Here is a 20,114-nt window from a genome sequence, read left to right on the forward strand (position 1 = left end):
GGGGACGAGCAGAAGTCTCTGCTACTAACGAGGGTTACCGGATTACCTAAGGTGACGTGTCGTTCGCTAGAGAGGGGAAGAATTTTCAGATCTCGAAGGATTCTTCATTCAGAGTCTCACTTGAAAGAAACAGAAACTGGAAATAAGGCGTCCACTTTGGACATGCAAAAAAGACAACCCTGAGCGATAACCAGTGAATCATACTCTCCAAAAAACACCACGATCCTACATCAAAAGATTGCCGAATACGCCTATGTTTTCCATTAGAACAAAATATTCAGGGTATGTTTGCAAATTTTTTTTTACTTCCCCTTAAGACATAGTTTTTGACAGATGAATTCTGATCCCACCAGTACACAAGATTCCTATTTCCCCCTGCATATCAACATATTCCAAACTTATTACCTCTCTCTCTCAATTTTGATACTCCTGCCAGAACTATTTTTCCAAAATGTTTAAATTTGTATCAACTCTCTAATGCAAACTTCTGAGCATCACATTCCAAGGATTCTAGGATTTGGACCCAAATGCCTCTTAGTCTCACATACCTCCAACCATTCTCTAGTCATATAAATCTTCAAATACTCTCTCTAACCTACACAGAAAGAACCCCAACATCTTTGTGTCAAGGACTATGTGAGGCCACCAAGTCAAAGCTGAATAAGACAAGGGTCCTGATTCTAGAAGTTGTATCCAGAAGAAAAGAAGACAATGGAGGAAATGAACAATCATAATATTTTTTCTTCCATTCAAAAAATATGTATGGAGCACCCACACGATACGGCAGGCACAACGCTGGACAGTGAGGACAGAGTGAGTGGGAATACAGCCATGGCCCCTGCTCTCAGGAGCGGGAGGAACAGGTGGCAGGAAACACTTGAGATTGCGGGGAAGAAAAAAAAATCTTAATGCATCCAGTAACTCACTGGAAGAACAAAATTAATGAAAAGTAAGAAAACGACAGTAACAGCTTACAGAAAACTTAATAAGAACAAAATGTGTATGACTACATATAATTCCAAAGAACAAGAACTAGATCCCTATTATACTTTTCACAGGCCCACAACGTCTGAAAGACGCCCTTTAACCACTCCTCTCGGAAGGACACTGACAAACGGGGTTATGTCCAGAGAGGCAGCATGAAGGACTATAAACTACTTCATTTGAAGAAAGGCTGAGGAGAGAGGGAATTTTTAGGGAAGAAAAAGCCTAGGGAAAATCAGGATGTCTGATGAATAGCTGAAAAGCCCCCACATGGGAAGAGAAGTTACGCCGGGTGACACCCAAGAAGGCTGAATTAAGATCAGTAACAGAAATTACACGGAAGCAAGTTTGGCTCAATAAAAGGAATAATCTGTTAATAATCTGATGTCAGAATCTATAAAATAACATGACCCGTCAATGAGACTGTTATTGCCCCAGTTCCCCACTGTAAGAGGCATATATATCGTTTCACTGGATGCCATTTTACATCACTAAGATATATGTTAAAAAGAAATGGGGCAACTCCCCACTTCCCATAGTTCATAACACTCTATCATTGTACACTTAGAATTTTGTCAAGAGGGTAGATCCATTGTTGGGTGGTCTTATCACAATCAAAGAGTGGGGGGGCGAGGGAGGGAAGGGGGCAATACAGAACTCTGGATTACACTACTGGAAATCATTAAAATTATCTGTACTATCCTGATTCCTGCACTCCTGTTAAACTGTAGGTTTCACAGAAGCAATAATAAAAGGCGATGCTGAATTCATTCTGGCCACGGCCCATTTCCGCACAGGGTCAAAGTCCCATGGAATCAACAAAAAACAAGCCTGCACTGCTATTCCTCATCAGCTTTTCCCACCACACAAGAGAGTCTAAAAATGACAAACGATGGGGCAGCTTGAACTAAATCTCTGCACTTCTTCCCCCAAATTGACACACAGTCTTAAACTTTATAAAGAAGGAAATAGGAAAAAAGTCTTGAGTAAATATCCAATAAATTAATTTTTTACAAGGAAATAGGAAGTTACTTTTTATTAAAAAGTGAGCATCAACTCCCTCACGACTGTCAAGGACATGACAGAGTAGTTTGGCAAGTCCTGGCAAGCTAATCAGAAAAGTTGAGTAAGCAAAGAGGCTTCACATTATGAGTTATTTAAAAATTTAATCCGATGAACTGGCAGAGAAGGAATTATCTGGTCCTAATTTGAGAACATTTTAGTTTCTAGTTGAACCAGCTGCTTCAGGACTAAGAAAACAAGAAAGAGTAAGCTTGTTAAATGCCAACTGGATTTTCTTTTTTCAAATTGTCTTTATTAAAGCCATATTACATTTACTATAAGGTATGCTGACTTCAGTGATGTTAAATGTAAAAAACGGATAGCCTAGAATTAATGAAATATATGTCCCCTTGATCCATCCTCATTAATGCATCCAAACGCCAAGTTAGACCTTCCACCAGGGATTTAGTTTATTTAAGTTTTAAGAGTTATTACGAGTTCGTAAACATCAAAAGACATTCAACATCAATAGTCATCAGGGAAACGCAAATTAAGACCACAGTAAGATGCGACTTCGCACCTACTAGGATAGCTGGAATCACAAGTCAGAGAATAACAAGTGGTGGTAAGGTGTGTAGAAACCAGAAGCCTCATACGCTGGTGGTGGAATGTAAAACGGTGCAGCCACTTTTGAAAACACTCTGACGGTTCAAGAAGTTAAAGAAAGAGTTGCCATCTGGTCCAACATTTCCACTGTGAAGTATATACCCAAGAGAAATGAACCATAAGCCCAAGCAAAATTGGTACATGAATGTTCACAGCAGCGTTGTTCATAATAGTCAAAAAGACGGAAACAAACCAAATACAGGTGGTAGATTCAACCAGCTTCAGATGGAAAGATCCTACGGTGGCTACATCTGTACTGAATGTGTAGACTTTTCTTCTTGTCATGATTCCCTAAACAATACAGTATAACAACTATTTACATAGCACTTACATGGTATTAGGTATTGTAAGTAATCTAGAGATGATTTAAAGTACATGGAAGGATTGTGTAGGTTATATGCAAATACTACACCATTTTATATAAGGGACTTGAGCATCTGCAGATTTTGGTACGGGGGGTGGGGTCCTGGAACCAATCCCCCACAGATACCCAGGGATGATTATATCCATCAACTGATGAATAAAGAAACTGTGGCACAGACATACAGTGGAATATTATTTGGCCATAAAAAGGAACGAAGTACTGATAGACACTACAACGTGGATGAACCCTACAAACATCACACTAAGAGAAAGAGGTCAAACAGAAAGACCACATATTGCTGTATGATTCTACTTACAGGAAATGTCCAGAAATGTCAACTCTATAGACACAGAGTAGAGTAGTGGTTGCTAAAGACTCGGGGTGGAGGGTGGGGTTTAGGGGAAATGGGAGGTAACTGCTAAAGGATGCCGGCTTCCTTTGGGGGGCCATGAAAATGTTCTAAAATTGATAGGGTGATGACTGCACAACAATGTGACTATACTAAGAAACAGTGAACTGTACACTTTGGCAAATTTTATGGTTGGTGAATTATCTCTCAATAAAGATGTTTTCAAAAATTTGATAATTAATAATTATGATTAAAAAGATAATTTAAGAATATTTTTAAAACCCAATTGTACCTGTTTCCCATGAAATCATCCTGAAACTTTGACTTAGCCCTTGGATCCTTGTGAGATAAGACCAAACTTTTTCTAAACAGAATCTTCCTTCTACCTCTTCTTCTACTGAGCAGCATTTCTGACTGCACAGTTTGCTGAAAGACTAGTGATTTTATCAGAAGTAGAAGTCCAAAGATTTTATACCGAGCAGACAGGTGGTGTCTGTTATAAGAGAGTGATGTATTTCTACTACTTTAGTCTGGTTCCAACACCAGCTGAATATTCCCTTTGGGGGGGAATTTTAGCCCGTAGGTCTATAGACTGCAGACTCGCAGAAGTGAAAATCTTCCAGGCCATTCAGGACAGTCATTTCAGGGCTTCGTCACAGAGACCTGGGGGCCGTGGCGGCGGCAGGTGGACGGAAAAGGCACCCCAAGTGCCAGACGTAGGACATGGGGTCTTCCTAAAACCGTCGTCTCTCAAGGCGTTGAGTCTAGCTCCCTATTTTAAATCCAGGAATATTTTTAAAAAGAAAAGCTATTTTTTTTTAATGCGGACAAATAAAATAGTGAAAGTAAAATTAAGAGAATCAGGAAAAGAACTACAGTAAGAGGGCAAGGAGAAAACCATTATTTAAAATATTTAAAATAGTCAAGATTTCAAAAATAAACCAACACAGAATAAGGTCAGAACAAGCAACCATAAAGAAACAAAAAATGAAACACAAGAACTGTCAACAGAGGAAAAATACAAGCCCTGTAAACAGAAAAAGACAGCCAATTGCACTAGGCATCAAAAAAACACAATGTTTTTAACCAAGCCACTATGGTAAACCGTAAACAACGGTGTGAGGCTGTGAGTCCACTCACATACCATTACTGAGGCCAGAGCTGTGACCACCCTTCAAACAATGTATTTCAAAAGCCGTCAAAAATGTCCTGTCATACCAGGATCCTCTTCAGAGATCCATCTTAAACACATCTACAAATTTTAACAATAGGAAAAGAGTCCAGTCAACCTAAATGTCCAGGATTAGGGAGCTCATCAAACAAATTATGAAATAGCCATATAAACATATTTTTATAGAAGCATTAAAAATGTGATAGCTCTGCATGAGTCGACATAGAAAAACACAGAGCACACACGATGCTGTGAAAGCGTATGGACAGTTTACATATATATGTAAGATCTACACATGCACCACCAGTCAGCATCTGGAAGGGCACACACTAAGCCACTGTGATCTCCTGAGACTAGGATTATGAGTGCTTCTCATTTTCTAATTTACATATCATTTTTGGGAAATTTTTTTATACTAATCACATCACTTCATAATAAAAATAATCTTACAACAGAAAGACAGCATTCGAACCAAGTAAATAACATATCAAGTGGGCAAGCACAAAAAGAGATGGTTAAAAATAAGAAAGATTGAAAAAGAGGATACAGCTAAAATAGAAAAGTTAAAAAAATAAAACGTGCACATATTTAAGAATAAAAATGAATAACACAAATTAGAGAATGAATGGAATGTTTTAAAAAATAACTAGAAGAAAGTTACATGTGAAAGGAGATGAAGACATTATAATGGTAAGGTAGCTAAGACTGTAATAATTTTGAAAGGGAAAAGTTAAAAATTTAGTAAGTTAGACAGCCATGTGCAAAAGAATGAAGTTGGACCCCTACCTTTCACCATATACAAAAATTAACTCAAAATGGATCAAAGGCCTAAACATACAAAACTCTTAGAGACACAGGGCAGAGCCTCAGCGCATTGCATTCCGCACTGATTTCTCAGATATGACACCAAAAGCACCAGCAACAAAAGAAAAAACAGCTAAATTAGACTTCACCAACATTTAAAACTTGTACATCAAAAGACACTATAAAGAACATGAAAAGGCAACCCACAGAATGGGAGAAAATATTTTCAAATTATGTATCTGAGAAGGGATTAATATGTAGAATACAGTCAGCCATCGCTTAACAACGGGGGTGTGTTCTGTGTTCTGAGAAATGTGTCTTTAAGCGATTCCGTCGCTGTGGGAACACACAGAGTGACTCGCACAGACCCAGATGGGACAGCCCACTACACACCTAGGCTGTATGGTACGAATCTTGTGGGACCACCGTCGTATGTGTGGTCTGTCGTTTTCTGAAACATCGTTACGCAGCGCATGATTCTATATACATATAGAAGTCCTACAACTCAACGACAAAAAGATAAGTAACTCAATTTAAAAAGGGACAAAGGAACGGAATAGACATTTCTTCAAAGGAGACATACGAACGGCCAACAAGCACATGAAAGGATGTTCAACATCACTTATGATTAGGAAAATGCAAATCAAAACTGCCATGAGACACCCACCTCACACCCATCAGGACGGCTACTATCAAAAAAACAGTAAAGAACGAGTGTTGGGGAGGATATGGAGAAATCAGAACCTTTGTGCACTGTTGAGGGGAACGCAAAATGGTGCGGCCATGGTGGAAAACAGTACGGCAGTCTAAAATAAAAAAAAAACTTTTTTTTCTACAAAATAAAAATATAATATAGAATTACCATATGATCCAGTGACTCCACTTTGGGTATAAACCAAAAGAATTGAGAGCAGAGTCTCAAAGAGATACTTACACCCCCATGCTCACGGCAGCATTATTGACAATGGCCAAAAGACGGAACAACTGAAATGTCTACCAGTGGATGACCGGACAAAGAAACCACGGTCAATACACACAATGGAATATTATTCAGCCCCTAAAAAGGAAAGAGATTCTGACACATGCTACAACATGGATGAACCCTGAAGATATTATGCTAAGTGAGATAAGCCAGAGACACTAAAGAAAAATATCACATGATTCCACTTATATGAGGCATACAGAAGAGACAAATTCAGAGACACAGGAAGGAGAAGGGGGGGTCACCAGGGGCTGGGTATAGGGAGGTATTATTTAGTGGGTACAGAGTTTCAGTTTGGGGTGATGCAGAAGTCCCAAAGATGGATAATGGGTGAACAATAGTATGCTTAATGCCAGTGAATTGCACACTTAAAAAAAGCTGAAACAGCAAATTTTATGTTGTGTATATTTTACCATAATAAAAAAAAAATTTTTTTTAAGAGTATCTGGTGTTCTGGATGTGGCCTTTGTATGCATGGGGGATTGTTTCTAAAAAATTTCACAGCATCTGAAAATCTAGTAAGTTAGTCAAAAGGGGTTAAATACAGGACTAGCGATTGCTGGAACGCATTCACAGGTGCAGACTGGTGTTACGCTTTTGGACCTGAGGTAGCAGGGTTTCAAGGTGAAGTTCTAGTGGAGTCAGCGCAGGGCACCGATTCTCAAAAAAGATGGTGCCACCCCAGGGGCAGGGCAAAGGAAGTTTATGAGAGCATTTTTGATGGGCGGAGTGGTGAGGTATATTACTGCGATATATAGAGCAATCCTATCAATGAAGCATTGTGCTGTGTTCTGCTCGATTTTCTAACGACCTTCTGAACGTCCCTGTCAGTTAAAAAAAAAAATTCCCTGTCTGACTCTAGAACCTAACCCCAGTTCCCACATAAACACAAAGACCTTTCTGCATGGCATTAATACATACTGAATTGTTCCAGGAGTGCAACTACCACCAGGAGGAAAGAAGAGTGTACCCCCATGGTTCATCAATTTCAGGGAAGCTGAACTCCATTTCTGACTCATTCTCAGCAGCGCACCTCTGCAGTCTGCACGTGTCGCGACTACAAGACTTGACCCACAGAACCCGGCATGGAGCTTTCAGAGCGACTCGTAGTTGTAGCTGACCACTTACGTACCGAAAAACATACTATAAATTACTTTCCTTTGTTTCTCCTAAAACATTACAGTTAGGGTGTTTTATTGACTGTTTTCTAATAAGTCTATAATGATAGGTCATTATTATCTACAACTTTTGTTTCAGGGTATCATGGGGCACAGGAAAATTATTGGCAACAAAAGGAGGCATTGGATCTGACCATTATAGGAGCCACTGCTCAGGGCAAGTAAAATATGGACCTCCTTTCCGTTGCCAGAGACCTGACTCCGTCTTCACTTTAGCAACGCTGACTCCATCTCAAGGACAGAGAAGACACGCTAACCCCACGTGCCTCTTGCTGCCCATTAGACACTGCAAATGCCTGTTTTCCACGAAGGCCAAGCTTCCCAGAAGAGCTTTCTTCTCTCCCTTCCATCCAACCACATGCAGTGCTCAGAGGCAGGGTGCCCACCAGTCAGAGATGCAGAATCATAAGGCCATTCTCACATTGGCTGTAAGGCTGGACAACGGTCAACGCCAAGATTGTTTCCCACTCCAAGAAGTGTGTGAAACCATCAGTGGTCTTCAGGCGACTCGGTCAGGGCACGCCCCAGGAAACAGCAATCCACGAACCCACTCACTCTCCCTGGTCATTGCTTATAATGACGCCATCCACCTCCGCGGCTCCCACAGGCAACGAGGCCCCAACATCAACACCCCAACGATGACAAGAACCCTGTCATGACAACCTGCACAGACCTTGTCAACTTCCAAACCCGAAGAACCTGCTTGGGGAACGGCAGCAAATCACTTTTAATAACCACATACACATCTTAGAGGGCGCGTGGAGAAGACCCATTTCCACCCCCAACCAACGACCTTAGGAGTAGTGAGAGAAAAAATGAAGCTGAAAATGTCTTCATAAATATACACATTATCAAAACTCCCATGTCATCTGAAAGGATTAAAATTAAATTATACTAAGTAGCGTTAAAGAAACAAAATTAGAATGAAAACTCAATATGAGTGATCGAGTCAATTTAGAACACTCAATTAATATCAATATGCAAATACCCACAACGAAATCTTCTGCGACACTGCTCCCTTCCTCCAGCAGGCTCTACACACAGTCATTTATAGTCAAGAAAAGGCAAAATGCATTTCTATTAACTTTATGATTATTTACGTTTGTAAGAACAATATGTCAATCCACTTGGCACAAAGGAAAATGATCTAAACAGCGCCGCCACTTTTTAAAAGTAATTTGGAAGTTCTGTTTTTACCAGTGAGCAAGTTACTATCCAATTCCACCTTCTGAAAGACTGCATTTCTAGGATCACAGTTTCTTGTTTCTACCTAACGTTTCCCAGGTAAGGACGAGAGCTCCCCCAGAGCAGAAGCCAGTCTTCTCACTGTCGGCTGCTCAGTGCCCAGCACAAGCAACCGTGCCTGTTTCCGTGAATGCACAAAAATGGCCACTTCTATACCCTTACTAGGTGACAGGCACTATGCTAAGCATTTTGCATTCTTTTTTTGATCAGTCTTAATAAGCACTGCGTCACTACCATGTTATATTATAAAGTGGTAAAACTGGAGCTTGACAAAGATCAAACAAATTGCTCAAGGTCACACACTTGAAAGCAGAGATCCAGGAGTCAAAGGTTTTGTATTAATTTCCCTTCTCTGTCTTTAATTCTCAAAGAAGGACAAAGTAACAAAGGTCAAACCAGACGACACGGTCCAAAGGATGCGGTAACTGTTATGGGAATATTTTACATATTTATTTTGAATATATCCATGGTTTATTTTACTTCCAAATCAGAAAAAAATTAGGGATATTTCCAAATAGTATTCATTCTTTTGGGGATAGATAATACCACCTGCTTGATAGTAATCTAGTTTTTAAAAAGTACTTTAGTGAAGAATACCTCTGGTTATAGAATTTAGCTAAAAGAACTAACTAGCAATAAAATATTAAGTAAAAACAAATGAATGGCACCTTCAATTTCACAACTGACAGAAAAAATGCTCTGCCAGAACTCTTAAGGTAAATGGAAAAATACCGATTGTCATTAAAAATAATTCATCAAGCATCTCCTGCCATTTTAATTACTGAGGCATTAGATGAAGTATCTGTATTTTACGTAAACCTAGGAAGTATTTATTTTTATACAGAACAGCACCTTAAACGGCACAGCCACTCTCCCATTAGCAGATGCATGATGGAATGTTCCGGCACTCAATGACAGACAGGGAAAGAGGAAGAGGAACTCTAATGGAACACCTCTAGATGGGAGGTGAGAATCACTGAGCAAGAAAGGACATGGAAGGTCACCCGGCATCTCTGGTAGCCTCTGGGAGCACCACACGACTACACCACTGCTGGAGGTGAAAATCTGTTATTTTTAGAGACTTTTAGAGGGGAGGGAAAAAATTCCAACTTCCTTTAAAACATCACTCCAGAGATGAACAATATTTAGAATCATAAAATTCCTATTTATACTCAATATAAATCCTTGAACAGTTCAGCTTAAATCCATTTCCTTTTGTTTGGTCTTTGTGGAATGTGCGAAACAGATGGCCATTCCAGTCAATCCTCACGCACAAAGTCTCCAGGTTTCTCTCTTGGAGGGACAAACACGACATCTTCAGCCTTTTCTCGCAGGCTTTATTTTCTAATCTGCTATAAAGCGTTTTCTCGGATGCCTCTCCATGACTCTTAGAAGGCCGAGTGAGGAAGGAGTGGCCCTCTAAGGCTTCTGAAATGTCAACAGCTCTTATTAAGGCGTCACTGCCGCTTCTCCAATGGCTGGTGTCTTTGTGAAGTCATCCAACGGCAGCCGAGAAATCATGGAGAACGTCAGCGAGGAGAAGAGATGGGCCAGGAGGAGCGGGAAAATCAGGTGAGCCTCGAATCCATTTCTGACAATTCTGAAGACAACTCATTGAAAGGTAAAAAGGGGCCATTTAGAAAAGAAATCACTGGCACGAGGAAACAGCAGACGCTCACTAAAAAAGGCCAGCCCTGTTTCGACAAGATTATTAGACCGAGAAAAGACAAGACCACAGGTGAGACCCAGAGTAGCTTCGTTTCAGCCAAGCGTTCACCGTATGTCCCACAACATCCTCTGCTCAATACAAGAAGATGCCAGACTCCAGTTCATTAGGTGGCCTTGTATCTCGTATCTATTTAAAGAACACCGATTAATGAATTACTATCTGCATGTGAATAATGTGCTACAACATTCACACTTTAATCATGAGGTGGGCAGAAAAAGACAGAAGGAAAACCAGTGTCTCTAAATATCTCAAAATTCAGTAATTAATGGGCTGGAACAAATTATCTTCACATATGTTAAAATGGAGGTAAAATACAGAACTTGGACTCAAAACGTCCAATTTCTCAAATGTGTGATCCTACTGGTTTGTGCTAAGTAGCTACATAAGGATTTTCAATGGAACAGAATTAACGTGCCAATTAAGTGAAGACTTTGCTCAACACAGAGTGACGGAGAGTCCACCCTAGACGGGCCGTATCCTTATAGCCATCGAGCAAGGTCTCTGTACTCACCACTGTTCAAATACACCTGGGCTTTGCAAACATACGGGCCCACACTCAGAAGGGCTCCTAGGATGCTAAGCTGTCGGCAGGCGGGTAATGTGACAGAGATGGTTACAGAACTAAAATTATTTAGTTAAATAAAAGATTGAGGGGTTCTAAGGTAGGGACCACCCTGTGCTTCCAACATCTAAAAGCCTTTCAGATGCAGGGGAAAGGAGAACAGACACATACACGGCCAGAGGGAAATGAACACGAGGGCCAGGGAGAAACGCGACCTCCACCGTCACCCTCCACTGGGTGGTCTCAGCAAGTCGGCTCCGAGGCTCCCTGAAGCTGTAGTCAGGACGTGGCCCCGTTCCCTAAAACAAATCCAGCTTTGCAAATTATTCAGGGAAAAAAAAGGTTTAATAAAGATTTTATGGGGAGACAGGACTAAGATTTACATCATAACACCATGTGCACCAGAAACCCGGTATGACTTACACACATCCATTCTTCCTTCTCGTTTCTCTTCACGGGAAGTGACCCCAAATCTGCTCCATTCTCTCTCACGCGGCATCTCAAGCACCCGCCAAGCTCAGCCACACCAAATCCAGCAGGTGGCTCAGTAGGGACCATTCATGATTTCTCCCAGGTATCTTAACCATCTCTCCTCTGACTTCAAGGAGCCATTCAAAGTATTCCCTCAACCCAAGAAGGGTTTCTTTCTGGGCAGAGAGATTTCCCATTGCTGCTGACACGGTGGCTCCAAGAGCAAAATCTCTTTGCAGACACGACACTGAAGAGAAGTCCACTGATTTCACTCGTGCATGAGCAGAGCCAGCTGCGGAAGGCGCAGGGTAGGTCTCTCCCCGCTGTCTGAACCGACCTGGCAGGCAGGTGTGGCCCTGAGGCTGAGACGCACGAGAAGAGTGTCTGTTTCCTCATCGATCAAATGGACATAACACAGACTTCCTCACGAGCTGGTGCAGGATTTAACACAACACCTTAAAGAGCCAGGAAACCGCCCGGCACATTAGCAGACACTCGATAACTATTAATGAAATAGCCTGATGGGTACAGATCCCCAAGGACACTGCCTGGCAAACGGCAGGAACGGCGTAAGAACCTGTTAAGAAACAGAACAACTGAGCACCTTTCCAGTGACTTCGAATCTTGGTAGACCATTCCATAATCCAGTAGGAATGCTGCAGGGGTTATTTCAGCTTTCTGAAAAGGCGGATGGACTTAGGAACCCCAGAAAACTTTTGGGGCCGGCCCAGTGGCATAGTGGTTAAGTTGCGCACTCTGCTTTGGCGGCCCAGGGTTTGTGGGTTCGGATCCCCGGCACGGACCTACACACCGTTCATCAAGCCACACTGTGGCAACATCCCACGTACAAAATAGAGGAAGACTGGCACAGATGTTAGCTCAGGCCAATCTTCCTCAGGAAAAAAAATAATCTCTTTGAACTCAACGTCCTATCAAGCCTACGATTCAGAATATTTTGGATCTTGGAGCTCACCTTTCAGAAACAAGCTGCCTTAGCAAACAATAACATGATAAATTAACTTGTACTTTCACATTTAATAAGAACCCAGAGAATTTATATGGCAGAGCCACAACACACTTCTAAAAACATACGGCATTTAAAGAAATTCTTTCTCCTTGACACAAACATAATTAAGGAGTGGAAAATTTCACCAGCATGCCCGGTCGTAAATAGCTGACATTCTTAAACTCTCATTCTCTAAATCAACGTCTTCTAACAGAGTTCTCTTTAATCACCAAAGCTGCACTCAATTAACTTCTCAAATATTTCTCAAAACAACATGCCGTTGCTGATTTAAGATCTAATTTCCTTCTCAACATAAACTAGTCTCCAACTGAGTAATTCTGAGCCTCCAGGTGTAGCCGGTTTCTCCAGCGCCCATGGACCTGGCCAGCAAGCACCCAACCAGGCTGTGAGAATCAAGAGAGGTAATAATGCGACCGTGCTGTATGGACCGCAGACCACTGCACATGAAGGAGCTTCTCACACCGTGTCCTTGGAACACTGACGTTATCAAGAAGGCCAAGAGGTTTCTGGGAAACCAGGCCACACAGCATAATAACGTGTGTGCTATACTCTCTTTTCGAGGATGCACAATGCGTTTCAGCCTATTAAAGATTCAAAAGCCTCCTACATTAAAAAGTCTGTTACCTTTAACTCAGCATTTCCTAGATGTAATTAACTGGGGAGCCATTTTATGTGACTTATGGAAATTCAGTGTTCCGGAGAAGACTGTTTGGAAAATAGCGTACGATACAATATCAACTATTATGTTAGCTATCAAAATGTTTTCTCATGAAAAATAGTACTACTAAGTGGAAAGAATATAAAAAACATACATACTTCCTGCCCTCCTTAGGAAATACTCAAATTGTTTTACCAAAAAACCCTCTTTAACAGATTTTCAGGTTGCTCTCAAGAACATAACGTGCTATAACAACTCAAGGTAACCTTCTTCTTCTTGAAAGTATTAACTGGCGAAATCACTCAAGATAATACATTGGCAGATAACTTGATTTGCAAACAGACACCACAAATATTCATTTTTAAAAGGTAATGAAAATCTTTAAGGCCACAACCAAAAGGGGCTGGAAGCTGCGGGATCGATTTGCAAACTCTGACGTGTGCTGAGTTTCTCCTGGACACTTGCTCATTCCATGATGGGAAACCAGAAAGCATCCTACTTATATGCAAACCAGCAATCTAAAATACCAAGTTGAGCACAGCAGATCTGTCCTATGGAATAACAGATTCATTTTCTTTTTAAACATGGAAAAGCTCTTAAAAGATCACCTGGTTCTTTCCATCTTAACAACCCACCGCGGCTCAGAGAACCACAGAGAACCCATGCTCTGTGCACAGTTGAGGTTAATCTACGCTCTGCTGACTGCCACATGCTCACGTCGCGTGCAAACCGTTCTAACGTTTCCCCCACATTTTAAAGGAAAATGGTCTGCAGGGAGCTAGCCTAGAAGAGAGGCTGCCCATAATACGTCCATGTCACCCGTGGGGCGGCGGGGGTAGCATTTATAAGAGAAGCAGCTGTTTCTAGAGGGGCTGCAGGGAACTGATTTGCCAGAGAGCTGCCTCGAAGCTCAGATCCAAGCAGCAAAGTACAGCAAGGACTCGTTTATTTACTGACACTTAATGAGTGATCCAAGCAACGCGGGGAGGTCAACACCAGCCAGCACGTAATGAGCATCCGGAGTGTGCCCAGCACTGGACTTGCATCTAATCCCCATGAGACAGATGTCTTCTACCATTGTTACAGGGGAGGAGCCTGAGTTTCCCAGAAATTCAGAAATGCGCCATGATCATCCTGCAGGTTCAAGTGTTGAAGTTGGGATGCAAACTGAATTCTCCCGCTTCGTGAAGACAAGGATCTTTGAGCACAGAAGAGCGAAGTGGAGACAGTTTACCTGGAGACGACCACAACCACAGGTCCTTGGCCATCCAAACAGGAAACAAACTATATTTCAAAACGTTAACAGTTTGCTGAAAGAGAAGACAGTAAAGAGAAACATCTCGAGGGTCTGTTACGGACGACCCACTGGGTGTACGGCTTGGACTCGAGCTGTGGGCATCTCGGATTTAGGCTTTTCCAGAACTAAAAGGCACTATTTCAAAACAAATACAGGGGTGAGGAGGAGTCAGTCCACGGAGTCTGGCTCAAAAACAAAGGACCAGCCTGTCGCTCAGCCAAGCCCATCTGGACTTGGGCGGAACAGGGCACAAGGGCAGTGCAATGAACAAGCAAAACCGAGAAAGAACTGTTTCTGCAAAGTCTCCGTGGGACTCTGAGAACACAGGGCCCCAGAACTTGTGCCAGCAGCTCTGGCCCGGGTGGGACAGCGTCCCCAATGTGACATGGGAAACATCGAGAGAGACTTGGTGAGGCCAGGAGACAGACACAGCAAACTCAGGCCTGGGTGCCCGCAGCCCCAGCACATCGAGGGCGGGCGGTGGCGGAAGCTGGGCCACCTCCGACCTCAGCAGCTTCAGCAGACATCACCACCGTGAGCCACAGAAAGACTGGAGGAAACGATGGCATCCACGTGGAGGCCGAGGGCAAGGACACAGCTGGAAGTCTCCTGACAAATCCCAGGATGTCTGGGAGGAATGTGAAAGGGCTGGCGAGAGCCGCCTGGTGCATACTGAGAAAACAGCGTCTCGCCATTTGCACGGCGACTTTTTATTTAAAGGTCACTCTTTGGAAAAGAAAAATTTAATTAAGTATCTAGAAACACTGTTAAACATAGATACTGACTCAACAGGCAAGCACATCATCAAGAGTTTTGGAGTTAGAAAGAAATGGATCTCCTTTCGCTACTTGAAGCCCTCCTTCAGGATAAGCGTACTTGTAACACACACTTGGGGCCTGTTTCACGTCACAGAGGGAACCTTAAATCTCTCACTCGCCCCTAGATCCGGGGCCAAGAACTTTATCTTTCCTTGATTTCTTTTAGTTCTTCCAACGGGATGCATGGCACAGGATAAGCAGACAGTAAGCGCTTACTGAATACAACACATTTACTTAAGACAGGGGAAAAGGGTTAGGAAGAATTTTGCAAATGAACACCCATCCTCCAGGATGAAGGCCGCTCCCAGAGCGCTCTTCTGCTGCCAGGAGAAGAGGCAACTCGCCTGCTCACGGGTCCCCGCTTCCTAAGAGTCTGCTCAGTGACACGCGGGATTTTTTTCCTTAAACATCTAGCTGTACAACTCCGTTATCATTCTTTCTGGAATGCCACTGCCACTTAAAATCTCAAAACTTCAATTATAATCACCGATCCTTAATAATAAAGACACCAGCCTACTCACCGACTTTGACACCTTAATGACTAAGAGTGCAAAGTCTTGAAAAGGAGACGACATAAAATATACTAAAGGGAGGTGAGCACATGGGAGATTCTGTTTAACCTCAATGAAACCGTGTGATTTCCGAATAAAAACAACACCCCCGACAACCAAATTCTCAAATCACTAAAACCGGTATCTATTATAGACCTGGCACATACCAAAAAAATTAAAAAGTCATTTTTATTCTTTATACATCTATTGCCTGATAGAAATATAGAATTAGAAATTATTGGAAATTGACAATACTATCAAAGAAAATTTCGTTTCCTTTTTTATGTAAGAAAAAACAGTTCAATTATGACTAAAATATGCAAAAAACAAAATAATTCATGTGTTTCCTTAATATCAACTCAATAGTTTGTCTTACTCATGTAAGCAGACTTTATTAAAAAGCAATAAACTGTTCCATTTATCAGGAAAAGCTCAATAATTCAAGAGTTGCATAATCTCACTTATTGAGTCAATAATTTTGAAAAAGCTCTGCAGTCTAGGTAGAAATACAACATTTATAGACAAATCCATTTAAAAATGAATTCAAAAGCAGGCTAAAGGAATAAAGAATAAGCAACATATTATTTTATTTTTCCATAATATGTAATAGGTACTTTTGCTGCAGTAATATTTCTCACTAAAGATGAAACTATCTTTTATAAAAAATAAGCTAATTTAAAAAATATTATATCTGTAATCTAATAAACTGTAATCCAAGTCTTTCACAATTAGAACCCAAATCTAATTCTGGAGCACAGCCCAGAAAGCTATTGCTGAGGGCAAAGTTCTAGCTACACTAATCAAAATCTTTCTAAGTTCTTCCAACTCAGAGGAAATACAATTTTCAAGAGATATTTTACAGTGTTCTCTCAAATGTAAAATGTACACATCATCTGCTTTACTGTAAATAAAGAAAACAACCCTAAAAAATGATGTAATAACTGGGGCCTGCCCGGCAGCCTAGTGGTTAAGTTCAGCAGGCTCCACTTTGGTGGCCCAGGTTCAATTCCCGGGTGTGGACCTACACGATTCCTTGGCCGCCATGCTGTGGTGGTGTCCCACATATAAAATAAAGGAAGACTGGCAGGGATATTAGCTCAGGGCAAATCTTCCTCAGCAAAAAAAAAAAAAAAAGTAATAATTGAAGTGTTATTTGTCAACCATAAACCTAAATAAAGTTACTCTAGTAAAGAATATAAATTATGGTAGAAGTGTGTTTATTTAAGAAGTAACCAAATAAAAAACAAAAGCCCCAGATAACTTCGGTCTAGAAATTAACGTACACACAAGAGTTGACAGAATTGGGCACTGCCACCCCATCCCCACCACTGTTTCCACACCCAAGGGTTTGGGGAAAATGAAGGCTTTATTTCTAGAGTCCCAGTGCATCGAGTTCAACCCTAGTTTATCACAACGGCACCAAAGACGACATTCAACATATTCACAGAGGCTTAAAAATACACCCTTGAAACATTTACAATCCAGAACTCAATTAAACACAAGACATTATAACCATGAAAATAACAATTAAAATAAAGATGTGCCTCTCTATTTCTTTCCTAAAAACATTAGTTTACTGAGTATATAAATCTGATGTCCATAGAGAATTATGTAAATTGACTGCCAAAAATTATTTCTAGGAATTACACTAAAGGAAACCAAACAGAAGTCACAAAAGATTAAGAAAACTAGACAATCTTCTAAATGCAAGAAAAAAAGTATTACTTTCAGTTCGATAAAAATTTCTTCCTCTCCTTCTCAGCCAGGGCACACAGGATGTGCCTCTATTTGACGGCTTCAGGAGTAAAATGTCCGATGAAGAGATAACATTTCAGAATGTTGAGGCCATTAACTAATATGACCCCTCAAAATAAGCTGATGAGAAGCACCCCTTTGTCTACTTACAATATCTCAGCGTTCTAGATGGAACAAGCATCTTATCCCCGGCACCTCTGACTTCTTTATTAATCGTCTCACTGTTTCTTTCATATAATATCAGAGCAAAACCACCCCCGACATACTCCTGGTTAACTGGCAGAAATGGAAATGGTTTTAATTCCAATTTGATAATTAGATGTATCACTGTTCACTATACTTACAAAGTTATTAGAAAAACGCATGCATTAAGTACAGCTTACCAATTTTTAAGATATACATTTTATAACCAAAACCTTAAACCAGGGATGTAAAACCGTGTACTAGGCCGCTACCAAAGAAAAAAAGAACGCAAAGTCACACGAATGCTTTGACTCTTCTCAATGAGTACGTTAGACATGATAAGCTGGATTAATTTAATCTCCCCCCTTCCAGGCTCCATCATCACCATGCAGGGGCCAGCTTGTCAATGACGGGGATGTTTTTCCATCACGGCATATTCTTAAAAATTTGCTATTTTAGTCAACTTGGTTAATGGGAAGGTCATTGATGCAGAAAAAGTCTTTCTGAAATACAACAGCCCACATGTTTTCTTTAGTAACTACAGTGCAGTAAGCATAATTAACTTTTTCTTCAAAGATTCGGGAATTCAATTGCATCAGTTTTTTTTTAATAAGAAATTTCACTTTTCATTTGAAATACTTCAGCCCTAGATACAGAAGATGTAAGAGATGAGACCGAATCTATACTATTACACCCAGATTATACCCTGAAGTTGGTTTTTCTTGCTCATTTTTTTTTAAGATTTTATTTTTCCTTTTTCTCCGCAAATCCCCGCAGTTACATAGCTGCATATTTTTAGTTGTGGGTCCTTCTAGTTGTGGTACATGGGACACCGCCTCAGCAGGGCCCGATGAGCGGTGCCATGTCCGCACCCAGGATCCAAACCGGTGAAACCCTGGGCCACCGCAGCGGAGCACCAGAACTCAACCACTCGGCCACGGGGCCGGCCGCTCTCTTGCTCATTTTTTAAAAAACAAAACACTGACACTATTTTAATGTACATGCACGATTTTGTCTTCCCTTAAAAAATACCATTAAAATACGTGATTATGTATACCAGTTAATACTTGCATTTTAAGTTGTAATTATTAATTCTTTCAACTAAGACACAATTGTTAATTAATTTATTTAACCCATATTTACTGAGACACACAGACCCAGCCTGGCACCTGCCGGCTGCACGTCCTTGGGCAAGACACGCACCTTGTAAGCCTGCATCTCCCACTTTGTAACATGAGATTAATATCCCCTCCCTTAGTTTAGAAAATTGAAGGAAACAGGGTCCACAAGCAAGAAACGAGAAGAGGCAATGAAAGCAGCATGAGGAACATGAATGTGACAGTAGAGAAATCAGCTCAAAATAAACACATCGACCTAATATCCTGGCTTCCGCCTTTTCACAGCCCAAGGGCCGCAGAGTTCACAGCTGAGAACCTGAAAGTCAGCTGCCGCCGCCCTGGGTGAGTTCAAATCCCACCCCAGCGTTTATCCCTCCCACCAATAAGGCTGCCGTCTGCTTTATTTTGCAGCTAAAACCCCTGAGGGCAGGACCCACGTTTGGCGCCCGTGTGGATGCCCACAGCTCACACAGCCCGGAGCAGACGGCATCTCACTGAGGATTTCTGAATGACCTCCGCACTGAGTCCAGAAATTTCGCTCGTGTTATAAAAGCAGGCTCCTTGGTGGGCACGTTACTGAGCCTCACAGTTCACACCATCAGAGACCCAGTGAAGGGAAGCCCCCGGGGAATGGGGCTCTGCAATGACTCAGCTGGAGAAGGGTGAGGAGAGAGTGGAGACGGGCTGTGGCCCAGTCCAGGCATGCCCAACGCAATCGCAGTCTACACCCAATTTAGGTCCCACCCAGCACAGGACAAGCAGTTCATGAGAACTGCAGAGCTGGCACTTTTGTTTGTAATTTTTCTGGCTTTGTGGTTGCTTAGGAGTAAGAAATGTATAATTTTTACACATTATTTGTTTGAATAATTATTATCTGAAATCTGCAAGCATTGTTTCCTCTTTATTAACGATCTAGATATTATTCAATTTTGATAGAAAATGTCCCAAACTCTGCTCATGAACATACATAGGCAGGACTGGAAACAGATAAGGATGGAAGGGTATTTCCAGAAAGAGGAACAGCATGATCAAGATGGAAAAGCAGGGGACGTGCGCAGAGGTGCCAAGGGAGAGTCACGGGAGGTACGAGGAGGCAGAGTGGAAGCCACAGGACAGAGGCTCCTGGATACCACGCTAATAAGAGGGTGGGAGTCTGAAAGCAGTCAGAGCTACTGAGGACTCCTGAGCAGTTCCAGATCA

General features: G+C 41.6%; 1 protein-coding gene across 1 annotated transcript in view; it reads right to left on the reverse strand.

The window, feature by feature from the left end:
- GNAI1 (G protein subunit alpha i1) overlaps positions 1 to 20,114 on the reverse strand; it is a 78,464-nt gene that overhangs the window by 39,015 nt on the left and 19,335 nt on the right. The window lies entirely within an intron of this gene.

This window comes from Equus caballus, chromosome 4 (genome assembly GCF_041296265.1).
Source record: "Equus caballus isolate H_3958 breed thoroughbred chromosome 4, TB-T2T, whole genome shotgun sequence".
Lineage (NCBI taxonomy): Eukaryota > Metazoa > Chordata > Mammalia > Perissodactyla > Equidae > Equus > Equus caballus.